Raw genomic sequence first — 18,786 nt, 5'->3', positions numbered from 1 at the left:
CTTGACTCATGCTAAATTTGCAATCAATATGTCACCCACAAGTGTATGGGGTATGTAGCACGTGGCAAGTTAAAATTATCGATCCTCGAAGACTAAATGCCGGCTTGAGTACTACGATGCAATTTCGAACACTATCTAGACTAATAAAAGGGGTTTTTTGGTTTTTCTACACTAAGATCAAAGAACAAGTACGCAAGTAAGAACAAAATAGAAAATAGAGCAAGTAAAAGGGTAGTTTTCACTCAAATTGGGAAGATAGGGATATGGATCCGTTGGTATGGATCACGGGTGTTCACCTAGGGATCATGCTCATCTAAAAAGTCCTATGTGTGGCTAGGAAGGTCGGGTTAATTGGTTAGACCCCCTCTCGGGTGCACCTAACGCGTTGATCGGCCTCTAATGTCGGAGTCTCCTCCCTACACTTCGAAACCAACTCCTACAACCTACGGACCCAAGCCCTCTCTCTAGCTATGTCTCTCTCGAGCACATACAACGCACGGAGTTGTTGGTCATTTAACTATCTAATTAAGCATCTTTCAACGACAATAATTAGAATAAGACATATCAAACTGGTAGCTAATCAATTGGATAATGAAAAAGCACAACAACCAACAAAACCACCACATAAGACATAGATAAGCATAAATCAAGATTTAGCCCATGAATTCCATACAAACTTCACCAATATCCCTAAATAAGAATTTAGCTACTCATGATGGAAGCTAAAACAAAGGAAAATACAAAAACTTCAAAGGAAAACATAGTAAGAAAAGGTAATAGAACTCCCTAATGTAGACTTGATGTTGGGGAGGATCTTTCTTCTTCAATCTCTTGAAGATGGAAGCCTCCTTGCCTTCAATGACTTGTATCTCTCGATTTTTTCTCTCAATTTGTCGTGGGGAAGGTTAGGGTTCTAAATTGAGTTAGAACCCCTTTTATACTCGGAGTGAAAATCAGGACAAATTAGCAAACACCCGGTCGGGTGATTTGTAGGTGATAAAACACCCGACCGGGTTTTCTTCCCGAAGCCCGCTATTTTGCAAAACACCCGACCGGGTTTTCCGAGAAATGGAAAACACCCGGTCGGGTTTTCCTCCTGGAGTGGCTACTTCAAAACACCCGACCGGGTTTTCCGAGAAATGGAAAACACCCGGTCGGGTTTTCCTTCTGGAGAACTCCTCGAATTTCAGCTTCGGCTCGTTTCAACCTGTTTTCATCACAAAACTACGACAAACCCATCAACTCACCTAATTAGTGTATATGCGGTGAAAAAACTTGTATTTAACATCTTAAACCATCAAAAGCACTCTTTAATCACCCATAAAACAAGACTAAAATATGAGTTTGTCAACTCTCTTTCACCACTATGCCTATTTTCTCTTCTCCCTCATCAGACGATTTTTGTCCCAAAAATTCTAACCTCCGTCGCCCCATCTACAATCCGATCGTTTCTGACGGTGAAGCCGACGAAGAAGAAGTCGTTTTGCTACCACCATCAAGTTGCTCTCACTTGACGATGAAGAATTGATAAAAACAAAATCCTTTCGACCATCTTCGAATCGATTCTGGACCTGACAAATAGTTTTCAATTATTTTTGTACATTATTTCTTACCAATCGATTTGTATGGTTTTATCTATTTTTATGTAGGGATTTTGGGTGAATCGTAGTATGATTCATCAAATTTATGGATTGCTTTTAATCATTGTTGCTCTAAAGTAGTTGTCATTTGTTTACCTTTTATCATTATGGGTTCGATTATAAGATGATGGATTTTGGTTTTATGTTGTGCTAGATTGTTGTTGTTGTATGATAAGGCTAATTTCATGCATTGGTTATGGGGATAAATTCTGTGATTTCCTGGGTCTAACAAGGTTTTATAAGCCAGGTGTGTAGAGAAATCGTCAGATCCAAGAAGAAGGACAATATCACCTAGAGAAGGAAGCTGGCAGAGAAAGTGAGCAGGAAAGAGGAGGAGTTTACTAGACGAAGGAGCATCCGAAAGGAGGGCAAAATGGGAAGCACAAGGAAGAGTCTAGAAGCTCCATCCCTTATAAATAAGAGCACGCACCCAACATGAAGGGAGTCCTTTTTCTCACCATCAGCTCTTAGCTCAGCCTTTCTCATTCTCTACACACACTTTTAGGGGAATCATCTAGGGGTTTACGGTTCAGGAATTTATACGATCGTTGTGTAACACCGTCTCCACGGGAGGCGAAGATACAATCTCTTTACCTGCTTTCTGTTTATGTTTCTGGATTTCCCGAGACTTCGCTGTTCGAAGCTCGGTCGTGTTTTGCTCAGTTTCTGTTGGATATTGCACTACTTGCTATGGAATATATTGCTTTGGTTTCATTTTACGTTATAGTTGCATTATCTGTTCACTTTTGATGCTTATTGGTGGTTGATCTGAATTTGGAGTTTAAATTGCGTGGAGATTTGTAGTTGATCGGGCGAATTTGGTTAAATCTGTGAGATCGGAGATGAAATCTGTGTTGGTTTGTTGTGGATGGCTTGGATCCGGAGTGGATGAAGCATCCAGTGTTTGGATCTGTTCACGTTTGCATGGTTGTAATGTTTAATTTCTGTTTTCTTGTTTACCTCGTCTAGTAATAGTAGATCTGCTTTAGTTTCTGTACTTGATTGCATTAATCGGTTTAATTTAGTTTACCCTGTTTCGATCTTTGTTTTACCTTGTTTTTCCTCTGCATTTCGTGATTAAAGTTTGGAGAAGATGATGTCGCTGTAAGTTAAATCTTTAGTTAGTTAATTTGCAGCTTTTCTGTCGTAATGCTGTTTTGGGAAATGGTCCCCACGCTCTGCTTTTCCTCTGTCTAAGTTAGATTTAGGAACTCGTTTACCAGGTCTAGTAGTCAACTCAAGCATGTCTGGTCGTCAGTATGCATGTTCTGTTATCTTCGCCTAGATCTAGCTGTTAGGATATAGCATTTCATTTCTCAAGTCTAAGAATTAAATCTCAACCCCGAAAATTGAGTGGCAGCAGCCAAAAATAGTTTCCAGGTCTTTTAACATGTTTACTTACGCATCTGTCTCTATGGATTCGATCTCTGCTTCCCTGTACTAATCTTTTAGCATAGCGGGTTGAGGGTTTGAAAGGGGAATGAAGTGATTGTGTGCCCAACGACAGGTAACTTGAGGATTCTCTGAGTTCCTAGACCCAATGTCTAGTGGATTCTCTGGATCTGGGAAGTTCAAATTTACACAACAATACTCACATTACATTCTCGCTTTTCGTTGTACATTTTTGGAGAAGTTTCTAATGCTCTTTTTTTCCCTTCTCTTTTCTATAAACTACAATGATACAGTGACGGAGAAGACAAATTTGAAGTAGAAACTGGTGAAGAACAAACGACCGGTAATATTTCTTTTGGGGTGTATACAGTAGCCATCACCTCTTATACATCATTGTAGAGTAAATCGTACATTATATAATGAATAGGTGTCTATGATTTTAGAACATGCTTCTATGTAGCATGACGTTCTAGGCATTTAAACATCGCATTATTAACATTATACATTATGTACATTTCCCATTACATTATGTACATTACCCATTACATTATGTACATTACCCAGTAAAATAAGTACATTACCCAGTACATTATGTTAATCCGTATACCAAAACTGATACATTATACATCAAATGTAATCAAATGTTATTGAGGGTTTGTCGCTGACTCGGATGGGGATTCAAAGAATAATTGTAGTTGATTTGTTCTCTAGATGTAGCGTCGTTTTAATTCTACAAAGGCCGGAAGTTAACACATTTTTCCTAGGGTTTAGTAGTCCTGTTGGTACATCATGTTGGTTGAGCTTTACATCATGTTTGAATACATTATTCATGGATTTATGTACATTAATTCAAACTAATCATACATGTTGGACGATGTACTTTTTTATGATGTTTCCTGTAGTCTAATCCCCCCAATCCCAATGTTTTTGAATAGGTTCGAAGCAGCAAAGAAATCTTGTGGATGAGGACTTTGAGGAGGAGATGTCCATTGCATCAGGATAAAACTTGTGTACCCTGCTCACTTTTACTCACAACACCAAGGCTTCAGTGAACCAGACCTATGTGATGTGGCATTGGAAAGGAAGGCCGTAAAAATTCAACTTCGAGAGGTGGTTCGAAGAATATGGTTTATGAAACATTTAGCAGTATGTATTGTAGTCATGGATTTCATTAGTTTTTGCTGAATTATGTTTTGCGACACAATGAAGTTGTCAATACATTGGTTTTTATGTTTGTGTTGGATGAAAGATTGATATTTTGGCAATAAGTTGTGTTCTTTGGTTATTAACCTGCTGTCGATGTACGTGAATCTATACTTAATATTTAATTGTTGTCGATGTACGTGACCCTATACTTCATGTACACTTATTAATGATGTACGTGAACCTGTACTTAATGTACAATATTGATACTCCTATTATCGATGTTATGAACCTGTACTTAATATACATTATAACACACATACCGTGCATTACTTACAGTATGTGAATGCGTGGATACTACACCCTAGCCCCATGGACTACTAAACCCTAGGGAAAAGATGTTAACTTCCGGCCTTTACAGAAATAAAACGACACTACATTCTGGATAACAAATGCTACATTATGGTGTCATATAAATTATAACACATATATCGTACATTACTTCAGTGTGTGAATGTGTGGATACTACACCTTAGCCCCATGGACTACTAAAACCTAGGGAAAATGTGTTAACTTCCGGCCTTTACAGAACTAAAAGGACGCTAAATTCTGGATAACAAATGCTACATTATGGTGTCATATACATTATAACACATGTATCGTACATTAGTTACAGTATGTGAATGTGTGCATACTACAACCTAGCTGATTGGATTGCTAAACCCAAAAGGTATGGTTTCAACTTTCTTGGATCGACTGATAACCGTGACTTTAGGAGTTGATTAATAATTCAAAATAGTAAAACTTATATTACTATATCTGTACATTAGTCACGGTTAAGCATGTACATTAAACGCAATTACTGGTACATTATTTCGTGAAACACGTACATTATTCACCATTCGAGCTGTACATTATTAAACATTATGCGTACATTATTTACCATTTGGACTGTGCGTACATTATTTACCATTTGGACTGTGCATTACTACACATTACGCGTACACACCCTAGCCCACATAGACTACTAAACCCAGGGAAATGGTGTTCACTTCCGGCCTACAGGAATAAAAAACGATACTACATTATGGATTCAGAACGCTACATTTTTTGTTCATACACATTATCAGTGGAAATACGTATATCACAATATGGAATTGTGTAAATACTAAACCCTAGCCCCGCAGACTAATACATCCTAGGGAAATCGTGTTATCAACCGATATTGAAGGAACTAAAACTATGCAACATTAAGGGATAAAAATGATGACAAACGAGGTGGTTGTGTAATGTACATTAAGTTAAACATTTTGTACATCAGTGCCTGCAGATTCGGCGTCTCACACTACAAACAAAACTCAACTGACAGGAGTTACGAACGATTACAAATTGATGTAAAAAACGATGACAATGGTGACGAGTTCATGGCGATTACAAACTGATAATACTACAACGCAATTACATTCTTCCATCGTCGACACCAAAAAAACTCCTCAAAGAAGCGTTGATTTTAGGACGAATAAGAAATTTGTGTGAAGATCGTCGTTTTGCGTGAAGTTTGTTACCAACGATTGTGTTATCAAGAATTGTGATTATTGATGGGAACGAAATCAGCAAAATAATTTCCAAAAATACACGTACAAAGTGGGAGAGAATCATGGGTATAAAATAACGGTAGCATAATTAAGTTCCTAAGTTAACCTTTTGATTATTTTTAAATGAATTAAAATGAAGGAGATATCTTACAATCTCGGCCGTTAAATACCAAAAATGAGTGGTTAAAATTTGTGTTATGTTTAAGAAAGATTTAGCTTAATGATCTGAATACAATCCTACATCTGTAAGCTTTAGGGTGAATTATTTTCCATAAAACTTCACCCTTTTTTAGAAACTTTTTATATAATCAAGCAACTATTATGGTGTTTTCATTCCACGGTTTACTTTTTTAAAGCATTCTGTAAAGTTGACTTAGGCCACCTTTGAATTGGATTTTGCTAATGAGGTTTATGTCTGATAATGTTAAATATTTCACATATAGTGTTCGAGGTAATGGGATTTTTATTTTGGTGGGAGTTTATTCCACATCGAATGGCATTGCACTTTTGCAAAGAATGTTGCATCCCATCAATTCTAGTTTAAACATTTTTTTGATGAAAATAATAGGATTTGATATTCTAAATGTTGAATAAAAGATGCTTAATACCTTTATGAGAAGGACTGAATTTTGGTCCATTTTCTTCTTTAGTTTCTCGTAACTTAGCTTTAGATTTTTTTGTCAAATATCAATTTTGGGTAAAGAACGATTTAGAATATCTTATATTTGTGGGGAAAATTTCAAAGGACCTTTGCTGTCTCCTTAATCCTTAATAGCGAATCGATGTCAATTTAAAATATAATCCATAATTTGGTTGTTCTTTAACATGCTCTACAATCTACATTTTACAGTGCATTAGCGGGAGTTGTGTGAGACCAGTTTTTTAATCTTCATTCGACCAGAATAAAGTGAGGCCCATTCGACCTTGCCCCTTTTACTAATTTAGTTAATTTATTAAAGGGTTGATTGTACTAATTTATAACTTCAGTTTTGACATTTTTTTAGATCACGATCTATATTTTAATTTATTTTTTTTATATCCATCCAATTTTACTTTCCATAAAAATTTCGGCATCATATATCTAACTAGATTTGCCCGTGAAAATATGTTTTTCAAGTTGTAGACATACACACTAAGCATCTGTGAAGGCGTTCGATTTGGTATATTAGGCTAGATTGTGTCTCACCAACTCACTAATTCGATGTTCGGTTGCTGCAACCCAATTTAATCTCAGCTCGCAAGGCCCTGGTCAAGCCTATCCCAATCATGGCATTTTCAGTGTTTAAGGCATACGGTTTCATCCTCCCTCCTATTAATTAATCTCACCCCTCCGATTAATTTAGTTATCACCTAATCATTCATAAGAATTTATTTTATAATTTTAATTAACCATGGTAAATATAATTAATCTTATCCACCAAACTATAAGATCAAATTCAATATTAATTTCATATTAGATAAAGCTAATCTTAAGTTATCCCATGCTATATCCCACAATTATTTAATCTAAACTAACCGAACAAATGTGTACTGAATATCCTATCCAAATAATTTAAAATGGACAATAGACAATGATAAAAAAAAAACCACTGAGGGTTCGTTCGGTACACATAACTATAATTAAATTGGAATTAAAATTCTATGGAAATGAATTTGAAGGAAAATTCCAAATTCTTTGTTCGTTAAAAATGATGTAGCAATTGATATGAAATTGAATTTGAAAAAAAAGTGTGCATGTGTAGTGTGAATATTTTGTAATTATTTTGAATTTCAACTATTTACTTTTGTTATAGATTCAAATTGTGAAATTGGGAAGAATTGATTGTAATTCAATTTCAAATTCAATTTTTTTATGGTATCAAACATTGGGTTTGGAATTGAACACTCCAAATTTCTTTTAGCAAGTCTAATTTCATGATACCAAACAGAGCCTAATAAAATTATAAGTTTATAATATAAAAGTAAGCATATGTTAAGCGTTGAAATTCACCAATAATCATCCAGTTTATGTGTATATTACTTATAATTTATACGCCTAATAGAACTTCCAGTTTTAACCAAGCATCTTAATTTGCGGATAGTTAGTTATAAATTTCATATGTAGCTTAATTTTACCAAATATTTTAGGCAGATTTAAGCACCTAATTTCATCCACTGAGGTTGTAGTTACTTACTAAAACACATGCTTAAGTTTATGAAATGCTTCTTTTTTTCCTTTTCAGTTTGGTGCAGGGAGATGGGTTGGATCTATTGGTGTGTGTGAAGTGGAGCTATTTTTGGCATTTCTCACCATAAATTCCACTTCTATATTTTAATAAATATGCATCAAGTTAATGATCACTTAGTTATACCATGTCCTAATGTCCTTCATTCATCCAAGTCCAAGAAGAGAAAGTATTGTTAATTTCAAGAAACATTATATAGAGATGTTGTATCTCATAAGAAGAAAATCGAATTCATTAACACAGAAAGATTAAATCCCGTAGCCATAGGCATCTCCAATGCTGATAATATGTTGTATACCTGATGACAGTGATGACCTGAGCCAAGTTTATTTTACGTTAACACCAAAACTTGGTTGTCAAATGAAATGCCACGTATTATTATGGTGTGTTTGATAGTGGAAATTTTTGATGCATATACACTTTAGAAACAACATATCACATTCGCACAAAAGCTATGAATATAATGATAGTATAAAAGATTTAATTCAACTTTCTCAAAGGAAAGGGAAACGCGAAGATGGAGTTTTGAGTTTGTTGGGATTATCCCACTAGGCTACTATAGTTTTACAGATGAAGAGGATTATAAAACAACAAGGCCTTGAGCTTAGAGACTCATACCTTTCTCGGCCTTTTGGCTAAGATCAAGTGTAGTATCTGTTCTTATCAGTTTAATATCTGATATGTGGGCCATCGGCTCACACGATATTAAATTTATTTTTTGAGGGGGAAAGTTCGACGAAGTAGCTTGCTACTTGAGCTTTCGCGTGTCGCCCATGCGTTGCACTACTGCTTGGGCCTGGCGCGCCCCACCAATTCCCCAGTTCAAGTGATTGTTTTGTTGTAAAAGTATGTGGTGCTGATGCCTTAATAAGCGTTGCTGTGTTTCGGCTTTGGGTATTTAAGCTTAATTATGTAGTGTATGATACCTAATTTCATTATCAGGATTTGTATTCATTGAGAATCCCAATTGGTTCATTTGTAAACGATGATAATCAAAAGTGTGAGTCCGTTTTTCCTAATGTTCATTGGGCCAGAGCAAAGTTTGGCCCATTCTCCTTTTCTCCTCTGTCGTAATTTACGTTATTTATTGAAGGAACATGAATAGCGCTATTTAAATCATGAAAATTTGTACAATTTTAGTCGGTCCATCAACTTTTAAATTGGAATATTAATTGAAGTTTTATTTTTTTTCCTCAATTATCCTGTCAATGCACAATTTGACTTTCAAGATGTTAAAACAACAATATTTTATTAAAATAAGAAAATAAAGGAATATAAAAATAAAAATATACTTAATCTTAATGGAACATGCTATTTTGAAAATTGTTAAAAGTTGACATTTGCATACATAGAAAAATTGAAATTTCGCGATTTAATACTTCAATTTCAATGTTAATGGGACATCTAGAATTAAACCGAACTTCATGATTTAAATGACTATTAACCCTTTAATAAATGGTTGATTGTAAATTATAGCTTCAATTTGATACTCATTATCTCTATTTTAATTAAATTTTTTATTTAATCTAGTTTTGCTCTTCTTTACTCATATATACTATTCCACTAGTACTACCTCCGTTCCAACTAAGTTGAGTCATATTCTTTTTTGAAATATTACAACTAAGTTGAGTCATTTTCTTTTTTCACAAAACAAACATTTAATCACTTTTGCTTTATTTTATCATTTACTTATCCGTTCTTTATCACTTCTACTTTATTACTCTCTCCTATTTTTAACACAATTTTTGAATCTATGTTTTTAAAAGTTTTGACTTAACTTAGTTGGGACGTAGCTTGGAGGGAGCACTATCTAACAAGGTTTGTCCGTGGAATATGTTTTTGAGTTGCATAGAATCTATATGTGAATTGAATATCCGACTAAATAGTAAAAAATGACTAGAATGAAAAAGTTTAAAATGGACAATAGACAATGATAAAAGTAAATAAATAGGAAGGCGATCACATGTATTTCCATTTAGGTTTATAATTTAAAAGTAAGCATATGTTAAGCATTGAAATTCACCAAAAATCACAATGTTTATGTGTATAAAATAGACCTAATCAAAATGGAACTTCCAATTTAAATCAAGCAACTTAATTTGCGGATAGTTAGTTATAAATTTCATTTGTAGCTTAATTTTACCAAATATTTTAGGCAGATTAAAGCACCTAATTTCATCCACTGAGGTTGTAATTACTCACTAAAACACGTGACTTAAAGTTTATAAATGCTTCTTTTTTCCTTATTAGTTTGGGGCAGGGAGTGAGGAGTTGGATCTATTGGTCTGTTTGATGTGGAGCTATAGGTATGGAGATTTAAATAATGAATTGAGTGATTGAATGATAACTTTCGTTGGTTGTTGGAATAGTGATCTTTTATAATCATATAGTAATATGGTAATTTGTTTTGAGCTCCTAAGTATAATGTTCTATTTTGTTAAAAAAAATTGAAAGTTCTATAGAGCGTTTTTTACTATGCTTTACTTTGAAAAAAATAAACAAAAATAGACCTTCTGTGCAATTATAATATTTGAAAGATTATTGTTAGTTTGTAAAAGTAATGGAGAAAACATTTTCTTAGTAAAAAGAAACTAAGATGAAAGACTCATTCGATCGCTTTCCCCTTTGTCTTTTGGAGTAATCTCATACTCATTCATCCAAACACTGAAATTAAACACAATGTTTCAAATACATTTCTTTAAGGTATACTATATCTTATGGTTAGCATTTATCCTTTTTAAATTTACTTAAAAATTCTTGAGTTGTGGTTGGCCAAGTTTGCAATTGAAACATTAATACTAACCAATTAGTTATATTCGATTTTGATGAACATAACTAAATTGTTTTTATATTGCTGGAGTTATGCAACTATAGTAAGATTCTTGATATTACTGATAGCTACAAATGCCAGATTTCATAATAGTTCATTAACGCATTATAAGGGTTTTCTTCCACTCATTCTCGTGTTGATAAGGGCGGCTCATAAGGTCCTACCTTTCTACCGTTACATTTCTACCTTCTTGGGTGTGGGTGTGGGTGTGATTGCCTACGCGTTTTGCAAGATTGTATCTCGAATTAAATATATACTGTAGTTAGTTTGGTTTATGAGATTCAATCTCACAATTCAATCGTAGATGGATAATGATGAGATAATTAGTCATAACTAACCTCTATACTAAAATAATCTCACGACTCAATTCTATATTGTATTTTGGTATTATTTTATCTAAGAAACTGAATAAGAATGTAATGAATTCGAATCACGCTAATGCCTTATAAATTGAATTTATTGTACAATTTTTTTGTACACTTAACATAAACATCTTATGTGGTCTCGTTGAATAATTAAATTACTCTTAATTGAGATACAGATGACTTAAATTACTTAGTTTAGCAAAAAATTAGACGAAAAAAATATTTAGAATGAGTGCTTTTATTATGAATTTTGACCGAATAGCTTTTTTGTTAGGCTTGCGATATCGAGATTGTCTAAATTAATGCTTTGAGGCACTCTATTATAGGGAAATAAATAATCGATTTGCTCGATTTAGCTGTCTATGCCCTTCTTTTTATTGACAAAAGAACAAGGATTGGCACATGAAAAACTGAATCAATCGGTTTACAATTGGGGTCTATGTGTAACTTTAGGGCATCCGCAAAGCATCGCGGACGATGAGTTAACAATCGTCCGTGCCCGATAGATCGTCCGCGGACGATGCGCGGAGGATACCCATCGTCCGTCGCATCGTCCGCCACTGTGGACGACGCGGACGATGGGCACGCGTTTCTAATTTTTGTTTGAATTTTTTCAAAAAAATTTCTTATTTAAACTCTACTATTCACTACCATTTCACACACTCCAATTTCACATTTCTTCAATTTCTCTTCAATTATTCTCTCTCATCGACTCAAAAATGAATCCCGACGACTACGATTTGAGTACATCGGATGGCTGCAGACGGGCCTTGACTCGAGCCTTGTTCGATGCCGTTAATGAAGCCAAGGCGGAATGCTTGGCACAAATGCAGCGGGAGGAGGCGGCTGGCGGCGGAGGCGCGGGTCCCTCGCCCGATACGACGTCGGGCGTTTGTCCCCCGTGAGCACGACGTAGCGCACGAACGTCTGTTCGCAGATTATTTTGCCGAGAATCCAAGGTGGGGCCCGAATGTTTTTCACCGCCATTTTAGAATGAGCCGAGATCTTTTTCTCCGCATTGTGCACACGTTGGAGGGCCGTGATGAGTACTTCCAGTATCGGGGAAGACGGGATCGGCAGACCCGGACTTACGCCGTTGCAGAAGTGCACGGTTGCGATCCGCCAGTTGGCCTACGGCACAACATCGGATATGTTCGACGAGTACCTTCACGTCGGGGATACAACTGGCCGCGAATGTCTCAAGACTTTTTGTAAGTTAGTTGTGGAGGCTTTTGGCGACACATATTTGCGACGCCCGACTGGCGGCGATTGCGAGGCTGATGCGGATGCACGAGACGGTGCACGGCTTTCCTGGGATGCTAGGGAGCATCGATTGTATGCACTGGCAAAGTGGAAGAACTGTCCGACGGCCTGGAGAGGCCAATTTACTAACGGCTACAAGGGCAGCCACCCGACGATGATCCTAGAAGCCGTCGTGACCACCGCCTCTGGATCCGGCATGCCTACTTTGGTGTAGCCGGGTCGAACAACGACATCAACGTCCCCAACTCGTCCACCCTATTCGCCGATCAGTGCAGGGGTCGCGGTCCGGCCATTCAGTTCACGCCAACGGCCGCACACATCATATGAGGTACTACTTGGCCGATGGCATATACCCAAGGTGGCCTGTTTTTTTTAAGACGATCAGCTGCCCAATTGGTGAGAGGAGAGTTTTGTTTGCGACAAAGCAGGAGTCCGCGTGGAAGGATGTGGAGCGGGCTTTTGGGGTGTTCCAATCGCGGTGGGCAATCGTGAAAAGTCCGGCGCGTTTCTGGTACAAGGACGTCATCGCCGACGTCATGTATGCGTGCATCATCATGCATAACATGATAGTCGAACAAGAACGTGGCCATGTCACCAATTGGGTGGATGATGAAGCCGGATCTAGCTCCAGCACGGCGACCTCGCCGGTCACTCGAGGATTACCGACTGGCTTCGGTGCGGTTCTAGAGCGACAGGCCTCAATGCGCAACCAACAAGACCATACTCAGCTCATGACCGACATGATTGAAGAAGTTTGGACCCGCAACCGCCGCCGTTTAGAAATTGTATTTTTTTTATTTGGTATTGTAATGTTTGAATTTTAATGAAATGAAGTTAGTTTTCCAAATTTTGAAGTATTTAAATATTCAAATAATAGAAAAATGCTTAGGGCGTCGCTTAGGGCGGGCTATAGTCCGCCCCACTGCAGATGGAATAGGAGGAGGATAAAATGCTGACATGGCTGTGCATAGGGCGTCGCTTAGAGCGTCCCATTGTGGATGCCCGTTACAATCAATTTTTTGCTATAGAAATCTGAAATTGTATACATCATCAATCAATTTAAAATAGATTATCAACATCCCAATTCCTAATTAACTTCCTTTTCGTGTGTACGTGCGTATGGAATCATAATCCATACTTAAATTTTATCACATTTTTCCATTTCCGTACATTCCATAAAATTTATCACATTTCACTTTTTACTCTTTTTTTTTAGTGGATCTCATATTCTACTAACTCATTTCAACTCATATTTTATTATTAAACTAATATATAAAAGTAAGACTCACTCTCTACTATTTTTTTCAACTCACTTTCTATTACATTTCTTAAAACCATGTCCGGTCAAAGTATGACAAAATTTACGGGATGGGGGGAGTATTATTATTATTATTATTATTATTATTATTATTATTATTATTATTATTATTATTATTATTATTATTATTAATACTACTTCAAAGTTCGAACTTGCATCTTTATCACGTGCAGTCTAGAAGAAAGAAATATAGAATGTGCCCGTATTTATTGGATTTTATTTCCATATATTCCAAACGTAGTTTATGTATGTACACATGTACTGATGTACGATTAATTTATTACTACTACTAATCTACTATAAGAACTATCTTTACTACCGTACACTATCATAACACACACACACACTAAAATGGAGTACTTGTTAAGCCCTGGTTGGACAAGAGAATTGCCACCAAATAATTGGTTAATAATGATGCTTTTAGGACCCCACACATACAAAAGTGGAGTTGGGGTGTCAAGTGCTAAATAGAATGTACACATGCACTATTAATTGCTAATAGGCCCCCATTCTAAGTGCCCACTAACATGAATTTTAATTACATTATTGGAGCTAGCTGAGCCGTACCTGATCTTTATTTTATATCTTTTTTGGTACCCAGTGATAAAAATAACCCTAGATACCAAACATGTGATTTTTTTGTTATAAAGGATATTTTTGAAAATTTTCATTAAATAGTACCAAACATGTGATTATTTTTTTCTTCTCTTCTTTTTTTTATCCTCTATTTTCTTCTTTCTTTTTAATATTATATCTTCCTTTCTTCTTTCTTTTTCTCCTTAGTTTATGTTTCCTCTTTTTTCTTTTCTCTTCTTTTTCTTCTATCTTTTTAGTGTTTTATACATACATCTAATTGCATTCATAATATAAATCAAGAACAAAACACCTAATTGAATTAATTATTTAAAATAATTAAATCAATTAAATATTTTTATTGAATTATTTTATATTCATTTTAGAGTTGAACACCTAACTAAAAATATTACACTCTTAATATCATTATGAATACAATTCAAAATTTTAATTTTTTATTAAAACTATATTGATTAGTTATTAATTTAATGTAAAATAAAAATAACAATAATACTCCCTCCGTTCCATAGTAATAGGGGCGTTTTTCCATTTCCGTCCGTTCTCCATAGTAATAGAGTCATTTCCTTTTTTAGTAAAAGTCAACACATTTTTCCACACCTACTTTACTCTCTCTTACTTTTTTCTATCTTCATCTCTCTACCTTTTTCATTTTCCATTTTATTCTCTCTTTACTTAACTCACCTAACATAATTTTTCTTAATCTCCGTGCCGAAAATTTTTGCCTCCATTACTATGGAACGGAGGAAGTAATAATAATAATAATAATTATTATTATTATTATTATTATTATTATTATTATATAATATTGTGTGATTCATAAATAATTATACTATAATTTCAACTAGTTTTTAGTATTATAACAATAATAGTAATACAATGACTAAGTATAATTATAACTATAATTATAATTAAATATATTTAAATGATATTAAAAATAAATTAATTAGTAATTTATAATAGTAAAATAATAATATTAATATGATTAATAATAATAGTATAAAGGGTGAGAAGAATGAGAGATATTATTATATTATCACTTTTGGTACTTAGTTTTGTGTATGCCCACAATAACCTCAATGACATAAATGAAAAAATATATTTGTTTAGAGGGCATTTTGGGGTGAAAATTGCATCAGGTACCAAAAATATGATTTGTAGATACCAAAAATGATATAAAATAAAGATCCGATACCATTTTTGTGCAAAAATGAAAGATCAGGTACCATTTATATAGTTCACTCTTTTTACTATGAAAAATGAACCTAATGTATACTAATACTAATATTCAGATTTGAAGGGTCGTTGAAATATTAATGAATTTATTAATTAAACATTTGTATTACTTATATTTTAAAATAAAATCTAATATTTTTCTGGGCAAGAAGGAAGACCATCGTCGACCGCAAGAAAACATAAATGTGTCAAGTAGTAATTAAATAGCACTACACGTGTCTAGTAATGAATTAGCATTAATACTGAACGTCGTAATTGTATCAGATTCAGGAAACATGAATGATAAACATATCAATTAATAATTCGAATCCCTTTTCCAAAATAATACAAGTAAAATGGTCTAAAATTAGGAGTACATAGTCAATTTAGCATAATAAAAGTAACAATTACAAGTCCGATATACCCTTATTTATAAATTCTGGTTGCATTAATGTTTAAAAAATGTTAAAGAGAAAAGTAGAAAGAATTATTACTAATAGCGATTTTAATGCGTTTTATTACTTGTAAATATCTAATCTAATTTTACACCAAAGGTAAAATTTGTGATATTTTAAATTATTTATCAATATTTTGGAAAGTACCAATTCTGAAAGTTTATGATTTTATGGATCCATTTCCTAAAATTAAAATGGAATGAAAATAAAAAAGCTTGTATGGTTCACCAGAAAAAGCAGATTTGTAGCAAATTTTCACAAAAGCCGTCTTTTTGAAGGCCCAAATCCCAAGTCACCGCATACTATATGAATTAGATACCTTCACCATAAAGAAAACTTCAGTGATGCCTTTTGAACTACAGTAGAAGATTCTTTTCAATCTAGTGAAGATAAAAAGATACCTTTACGGCTTTAACTAACCAATTAACACATACTTCTTGTATACCTTTCATTCATTATGAATCTCTAATAATTACATGACTTAATCTTGGTTGATATCATATTAATCTTGAATCTATGACTTCACCCTCCACGAATCAATTTTTTTTATTCTTCATTAATGAAAAATTACATGTAGTGCCACGTTCATTTTAGGTGCACTAATTTGGCTTGATTTCTTCAGATAAAATCGATCTTCTTTTTCTTTGTTTCTTTATTTAATAGTACTCATATGTGTATATACTATTCTCTAAGCAACTTAATGACTTGAGTTGTCCATGAGTCGAAATTGATGGCGACGTCTTAAGTTCTTACCATTTTAAAAATAATGAATTATCAACATCACCAAGCAAAATCAACATCATGCACAGTCATAGTATTCTTTAATCTTTTTGTTTCTTCTTCCAAATTAAGTTGCACTAATAAAAATGATACCAGTTCATAAAGACACAAGAAAGATGAACTCTTAGACTATGTCAGCATACAAAAGATACAATTTCAAATTAATTAATAGAATCAACCAACGGTGACTAATGTATGTATATGGTCTTTATTTGCTAGCTAAATGTTAATAACAGCCTATTATATTTTCTTTAATTTGTTTGAGCATATTTGAAAGAAGAGTCAAATAATGAAATAATTTAAACCATCATAAAACTTCATATGTTTGGACTCTTTTCCCTAGTCCATTTATAAATTATTATAGGCTTTTATATCATCCATTTTCGTGGTTTTACACTGTTAGTGCACCAACTTTTTATTAGTATAAAAAACGGTTATTTAATCTGTAACTAACTAACTAGATCGAATTATATTTATTTTGAATCCTCGGCCTATAAAGCTTGAACTTTAGATGGTGATTATGCAAAAGTCACTACGCTTAGTCCATTTATAAATTATTATAGGCTTTTATATCATCCATTTTCGTAGTTTTAGACTGTTAGTGCACCAACTTTTTTATTAGTATAAAAAAGGTTATTTAATCCGTAACTAATTAACTAGATCGAATTATATTTAATTTGAATCCTCCGCCTATAAAGCTTGAACTTTAGATGTTGATTATGCAAAAGTTACTACGCTTAGTGCTCCATCGATCATTCTTATAACTAACTGATGTGACTTTTTGCAAGAATCTTATCTTCCAAAATCCAAACACAACCTTCCTTGGTCAAGAAATTAGTTAGGGGATTAGGTTTGTTTAATTCCCATACTAAACAAAATAATTTAATACAATTAAACAGACATACTAATAATTGTACTCCACTAAATGCTTAGATATTCACATTGGACATGCATATCAATAAAGTAGCAGTATAAAATAAGATGCAAATATAACAACAGTAAAATATATATCAACAATAACTCTCACCCAAGTCATTACTCCTCATATTTCAAGGGAAGTCTTGTATCGAGCATAAACGTATCTAAATATTATATTCCCTTCGCTCCACAATGTTTGTCTCAGTTAAATTCGGCGCAAGTTTTAAAAAATTGTTTGACTTTGTATAAAATGAGACAAACTATGTGGGAAGGAGGGAGTACTATTTATTTGTCATATGATATAAGTTTGGATCTGATAATTAATTGTTAGTGTTTTCAAAGATCTCTTAATTCCTGCATTGATTTGGCATGATTTTTATGTAATTTTTAGTATCTATTCAGAATATTGGATTGTTATTTATACGAAAAATTATTGGATATTTGTATCAACATTGTTATATATTCACTGTGCACTTACATAATTAGCTCCTTGTAATTAAATAGGAGTAGAGATTCGAATATGTAAATGCCAGTGATGAAGCTTCTCGTGTCACATTACAAAATGCTAAAGCGAGTACTAAAAGAGAGAGAAATTATGGATTAAGTTAAATAAATAGAGAAGGTTAAAAAAAAGTTGACATTTCTGAATCTGGTATGTTAACATCATAGACAAATAGGGATTGAATTGGCTTTAGTAGAGGCCAGCTAATCCTACTCGATACCGACCTCTTACCCAACAACAATTTTTAGCTATACAAATTTTTAACACAGAGCGTATGTACTGAAGCAAGAGCTGACTTTTTGAAAATGTTATAGTACTACTTAGTACAATAACTTTTAGTTAGAAATATGATCTTTCATAGATTGTTTATTTTATTGTATTTGGAAAATGTTAAGAAAAAATATTGAGATTCTAAATATATATATTGATTAGAAATAACAGTGAAATCAACTTGAGATTTTTTTAAAGCTAAAAATGAAGAGACCGAGACTATTTTTTTGGACATAGGATAATATAAAATTAAAAAAATTAAAAAATGTACAAAAAAAATAACT

General features: G+C 33.8%; 1 non-coding gene across 1 annotated transcript; it reads left to right on the top strand.

The window, feature by feature from the left end:
* Positions 1-8,609: 8,609 nt before the first annotated feature.
* Positions 8,610-8,805, top strand: LOC125208753. The gene has a single exon (XR_007174231.1). It is a non-coding gene; the product is annotated as a U2 spliceosomal RNA (small nuclear RNA).
* The last annotated feature ends 9,981 nt before the right edge of the window (positions 8,806-18,786 follow it).

Source organism: Salvia hispanica, chromosome 2 (genome assembly GCF_023119035.1).
Source record: "Salvia hispanica cultivar TCC Black 2014 chromosome 2, UniMelb_Shisp_WGS_1.0, whole genome shotgun sequence".
NCBI classification, from domain to species: Eukaryota; Viridiplantae; Streptophyta; class Magnoliopsida; order Lamiales; family Lamiaceae; genus Salvia; species Salvia hispanica.
Note: the sequence above shows the minus strand (reverse complement) of the source record. Positions and strands in the feature narration are given on the sequence as shown.